Below are 6,141 nucleotides of genomic sequence, written 5' to 3'. Positions count from 1 at the left end.
TACTGGTATTTTAATTATATACTGCAGAAGATATTCTCCCATGGCCTGGAAGAAGACCGGACATAAAAGAAATTAAAAATCTGTGATCCATATTGAAGAAGAAAGTGAACAAAAAAGGCTTACAACAAAACAATACTTATTTAAGCACTGTTTGATATTTGGCTAAATGATGCTGATATTCAAAGAAAGTGTTAAACTTTGGTTTCCAGCATCCGTGACAAAATCAACGTGTTAATAAAGAATAATATTAGTAACCTCAAGACTCAATTTTCTGTTCATTATATCTGTGCAAAATACATCTTTGTTCATTATTTCTACCGATAAATACAGTTTCGTTGCACACATAATTAATTTAATCTAATAATTTGTCCACGTCTGTAGATCAGACAATGATATGACATCAAAAGTGGACTAATTTCACATTTTAACTATTAGTTTTGTACATTTCGAGCTGTCTTTCTAAAAACTCCGTCTTCTTACGGATGTGAAGGGGATATTTGAGCGATCACTTAGCCTTATGCTGTTGCACTTGACATAATATGTATTAGATCGGAGTTCGGCTAGGGTTTTTATAAAAGTGACTATTAACGGATTTGGAGAGTAGAAGGTATTGGTAAGGTGCAACTGTAAGGTCTCACAAGCATCTGTGGATTCGGTCTGTACGACAGAATAATCGGCCCATAGTATCAGTGGGAAGGAAGAGAAAGGAAACAAATAATATTTCTCGTGTACAATCTGCAAATTTCTTAAATCTTCGTGATTCTGTGCGATTGCAAGCAAATAAAAAAATGAAAGTGACTTCGACCTCAGATGTATCCAAATGCAGAAGGCCAAAACACCACCTCAGCTATGTCCCAATTTTATTCCCGTCTTTGTAGTCGTTTTAGAGATCATGATTTTTTAATTTTTGCCCACCAAAGCTTCGTCAAATGAAATATACAACCACTATGCCTGTCTCACTCAACAAAACCGAGTAGATACAAGGAATACACAAAAACAATCTGGTGACGAGACGTTCATGGATTACGGGAACAAACTTCGTACGGTGACGAGACGATTTATTTGTAAACGGATTGGGATCAAGTTGCGCAACGCCGGCCGAATGCTCGCAATACACAATAATAACCATAGCGTCCTGTGAACTGCATTTCCCAAATAAAGAAAATCATTAAAAATCTTACAAAACATACTTAAAAAACCGACAGTGGGTCTACTTACGAGACTACCTAATATTATTTTACGAATAGAGTTCATTCAGCGACACCACATATTGTAGCGATAAGAGAACAAAGGTGGGATTATGACATAGAGAAGTACTTAGTGAAAACATACTCCACACTCGCTTTTCCCACAACAAAGTCCACAGTAGCCTATATACCCTATAATGTAGTTCGACCGTACGCAACGTAAGCAAGTAAGCACAGGATCTGTTATGTGGCTGACTGTTGCTTTTAAGATAAGTTATGAAAGAAGTGAAGTTTAAACATCGGAGTGTGTTCAAAATTTCAATATAGGAGACACGGGTTTAATCTGCATAACAATCCAGAATGTTTGACGTAGCGTTTGGGTATTGTATCTCGCTCAGAGGCAATATCTGAGCCCAGCTTAGAAGGGTCGATATGTGTGGCAGATACAAGACCTGACGGTGTTACAACTCGACGGTGGCGCCACAATTTGTTCGAGTCTGTGAGAGCGTCGCATTTCTTTTTTTTATAGGTTATAGTATCCCCCTAAGCTCAAGTCACTGGAGACTGGATGTTAAAATTTCATGTGTGAGATAAGCAAATACTATAAAGGACTCGCTGGGGGTTTTTGTAGACCGACCATCCGGTACTTGGTTAACGTTTGAGAAAATGGAAGATTCGTGTAACTGTGAGTGTAATGTGTTCTGAAAGATGTCTATGCTAAGAAGATTCATTAATTTATTATTATGGCAATAGTGGTGATGATAATAAATATGTAAAAATAAAATATAGGAATTTGAAATTGATGCGAATTCAAAGTGATGTATGTAAACTCAGGTTATAATAAATTTTCAAGTGTTCGAAGAAGTTCACGGACTGGCAGACAATGGCAGTACAAGAAGAATAGACATGATTGTCATCCCGCCAAATAACAACAATGGTTACATCATCGATCCCACCGTTAGATTTGAAAAACAAAAGAGCTAACCTGAAGATGTAAATAGGGAAAAAAAACGACATCTATGTACATACTGTTCCATATTTCATGGACAAATACAGTCTACAACAAATTGAAGTAATAGGCCTTATGGTTGGAGCGCGCGGAACTATTCCCGGTTTCTTCTTCCAGACCTGGCAACGTTTTGGCCTACAGAGAAAGGCAATTGATGACATCGTTCTTGCAGCTCTGAGAGGAACAATATTTATACTCCGCAACCATTTCTACGGTCAACAGTGATATTCAATTAATTACTTAGTACCTACTTATTTATTCAGTCATTTCTTGTCGTTGTTGTAAGACTCCCTTCAACTTAAACATAAGTATATTATTTATACTTCCAACTGCCTATTGCACAATATGCTCTGTCTTTGTGGCAGCCTGTTAATACAGGGAGCTGTTATCGTTTAGATAAATAAATGAAATTAAGTATTATACAAAATGTTTCATTAGACAGTTGACAAAAATGCATTAGCGTTGTAAACAGGTTTCATTTTTAAACGTAAAGTAATACAGGGAGTGGCGTACACAAATTTTTTAAGGAGGTTATTATTAAAATTGTTTACAATTTACTTTATCGGTATTTTAAATGTTGTGTATTATTATTATTATTATTATTATTATTATTATTATTATTATGTTACGATATATTTATTAATATTATAATAAAATATTTGAAACATAATTTTTTCACAGCCATCCGACTTTTCACAAACAAGTTAGATTTAATATTGCGTCGGCTTCATTTTATTACAAGGTCAGTACTAGGCGGTAGGTCTCTCTGTAATATACTAGATAGCATTGTTATAATTGGAACGTGCCGCAGCACCAAGCATAGGAATTCTATTAAAAGAGGGGTAGGAGGACTATATCTTATGTCGATGTACATTTTGTTACTATGACAGTGAATATTTAGAGAAGGGAAAACGATTATGAAAAAAAAAAAATACTCAAATAAAAAAATATATCTTTTTTTAAGTTCAAAAGGGGTTAAAACTCGGTAACTCCCCCGCCCCTTGCGTAAGCCCTTGCATACAGGTAACATATCTTAGAAAAATGCTACAACAGTTTGTTTCTTACTAACCTACATTGGGTAGAGTACTCAAAGAGAGCAAGTTTTTCTATTCAAACTAGAATACCTTCCTTTAAATGTTCCACATCAAAAAATTCACTAAATGAACACCATCTTTTACTGAATAATTTCGAGGGAAAAATTGTTCCGGAGCCGGGTATCGAACCCGGGACCTTTGGTTTAACGTACCAACGCTCTACCACTGAGCTACCCGGGAACTCTAACCGACACCGATCCAATTTTTCCCTCTATATCCACAGACCTCAAAGTGGGCTGACAACCGTCAAGCAACCAACTTCGAGTGCACACTAACTCTGTGTGACTTAAATTGTGGTTTTCCGTTAACGACCTGTAACGTGTATTATGCAAATCAAGATTTCAGGTATAACTCCCTGTAAAGTTGATTTGAATAATTTCGAGGGAAAAATTCTTCCGGAGCCGGGTATCGAACCCGGGACCTTTGGTTTAACGTACCAACGCTCTACCACTGAGCTACCCTGGAACTCTAACCGACACCGATCCAATTTTTCCTGAGGTCTGTGGATATAGAGGGAAAAATTAGAGTTCCCGGGTAGCTCAGTGGTAGAGCGTTGGTACGTTAAACCAAAGGTCCCGGGTTCGATACCCGGCTCCGGAAGAATTTTTCCCTCGAAATTATTCAAATCAACTTTACAGGGAGTTATACCTGAAATCTTGATTTGCACCATCTTTTACTACTCCCTAAATTGAGTTTACTGCTGTGGAGTAACGGTTACAGTATCTGACCATAAAACGAGCAGGACAGATCCATATTCTAGTTGGGACAAGTTACCTGGTTGAGGATTTTTTTTCCAGTGACGAAGCCCGTAAGAGGATTTTGAGGTTTAGTCTATCCTAAAAATTTGAGTTATTATCCCTAGTAATAGTAAGCCTATAAGTTCGTAATAACGATGTATCGTAAGCATTGTTTGTAATCCGATCCTTCCATATACGAAGTTCACTGTTGACAGTGATTCCAGTATGGAGAATTCACTTCGAGGCTTATGGCAGAAGTCTCTAAAGACATGGCTACAACCTTGACTCGCAAGCTGAGGTGGAGGGACCTGCGAGGCGATATCGTTTCACTACATCTTCGTACGAAACGAGGCTAGACTTCCGTCACAATAATACGTCGCGCTATATTGATGTTACCTGAATGCGCTGCATTGTTGAGTTTAGTTTAATCAAAAATGCATGCGTGCGTGTGTTAATTTTGTGTAAAACGACTCATACTGCGGCCATTATTTGTAGAATTAAAAGAGAAACCGTTTTCAAGTTGGACGTATGAAACAAAATGTGTTCACAAAGATAGATCGACACCACATTTACGTATTAAAGTAGCAGATGGAGAAATAAATAAAAGTATTAATTTAATTCTTGTAATATTTGTAGGCCTATATGAAAATAAATGTATTCTGTATTAAATTATTGCTTCTCGACGTATCGCAGGAATTAAGAGTTTGTAAAAATTATACGGCTTTCTTTTAGGATCTTTTTCACTATTTGACTGAATTAATGAAGAAAGAGGAATTCTTCGTTAATACGCTTCTCTTAGAAAACTGAGTTCATCCCCAAAATTCTATGCAACATATCCACATTTCTCGTCTCCACTTCTTTCATAATTTAATCACATTATAATGCTTAATTTTCCATTTTGCAAATTCAGTACAATGGTGTAAGAGCAGCAGTTGGAAAGTTTCATCCGCTCTCACTTAGCACTTTCCACTTTTCAAACTTAAAATGAAAAGTAATGGCGGAATAGGATCTGAATTGCAAAGTCCAAAGTGAAAAGTTGCAAAGTTTACTGTTCTGAATAGAGTCTATCTTCGAAGTGTCCAAACATTTATTTAAAGCAATATTTCTTTTCACTTCCATCCAGGCATCTTAAGAGTTGGTGCCATTTACAGGTAGACAGTTCCATTGGTTGACTGTCCATATTTAACCGATTATTTCATGTGACGTCGAGACATGGTTTTCTCGATATAAACATTGTTTCGCAAAACGGAGAAGATTCACTTTGGACACATTTAAGAAAATAAATCTCATTATACATTCCAACACATCACACGATAAAGATTAAGATACCAACTAAAATTAGTTTGAATATTGATTACAAATCTGAACATATGTAATTCTGATGTATGTAGGGTTTTGTTCAATTATTGTACTGTCCATTACATATGGATAGGAGAATAAATGTCATAAGGAAGCGAAATAGGGAGAAGAGTAAGTCAAGGATATCCTTTATCACCTTCAACATTTACTTGGAGGATTTAGTGAAGAACTATTTTCAGAACATGGGAGGAGTGATAGTAGGAGCTAAGAAGAATAAAGTGCATAAGATTTGCTAATGATATGACGTTGCTAGCAGAAGGGGAAATGATACTAAGGGATATGCTACTGGAGCTAAATGACAGCTTGAACAGTATGGAGTGAAGATAAATGCCAGTAAGACAAAGACCATGGTCATAGGAAGGAAAGTAAAGAAGGTAAACTTGCGAATTCTAAATGAGGCAGTAGAGCAAGTGGACAGTTTCAAATACTTGGGGTGTACGAGTACTATAAGAAGTAACATGAGCTGCTGCCTAGAAGTCAAAAGGGGAATAACAATTGGCAAGGAAGCTTTCAATAGAAAAAGATCATCTTCTGCGGACCTCTGAAGAAAGAACTAAGGAAAAGAAGAGTGAAATGCTTTGTGTGGAGTGTAGCATTATACTGGACACAAACATGGACATTCCGACGAAGTGAAGAGAAGCGACTTGAAACAACTGTCACGACATTGTACTCGAGGTAGGACAGTAGTAGATCAGTAGTACTTTTGTTTCATTGTAATTTTCTTCCTCTCTTTTAGTTTTCAGTAAACTTTAATT

The 6,141-nt window shown here is 36.6% G+C and overlaps 1 non-coding gene across 1 annotated transcript; it reads right to left on the bottom strand.

Annotated features, from left to right (window-relative positions):
* Positions 1 to 3,683: 3,683 nt before the first annotated feature.
* On the bottom strand, positions 3,684 to 3,755 carry TRNAN-GUU (transfer RNA asparagine (anticodon GUU)). Its single transcript has one exon. It is a non-coding gene; the product is annotated as a tRNA-Asn (tRNA).
* Positions 3,756 to 6,141: the final 2,386 nt, after the last annotated feature.

This window comes from Periplaneta americana, chromosome 9 (genome assembly GCF_040183065.1).
Source record: "Periplaneta americana isolate PAMFEO1 chromosome 9, P.americana_PAMFEO1_priV1, whole genome shotgun sequence".
Lineage (NCBI taxonomy): Eukaryota > Metazoa > Arthropoda > Insecta > Blattodea > Blattidae > Periplaneta > Periplaneta americana.
Note: the sequence above shows the minus strand (reverse complement) of the source record. Positions and strands in the feature narration are given on the sequence as shown.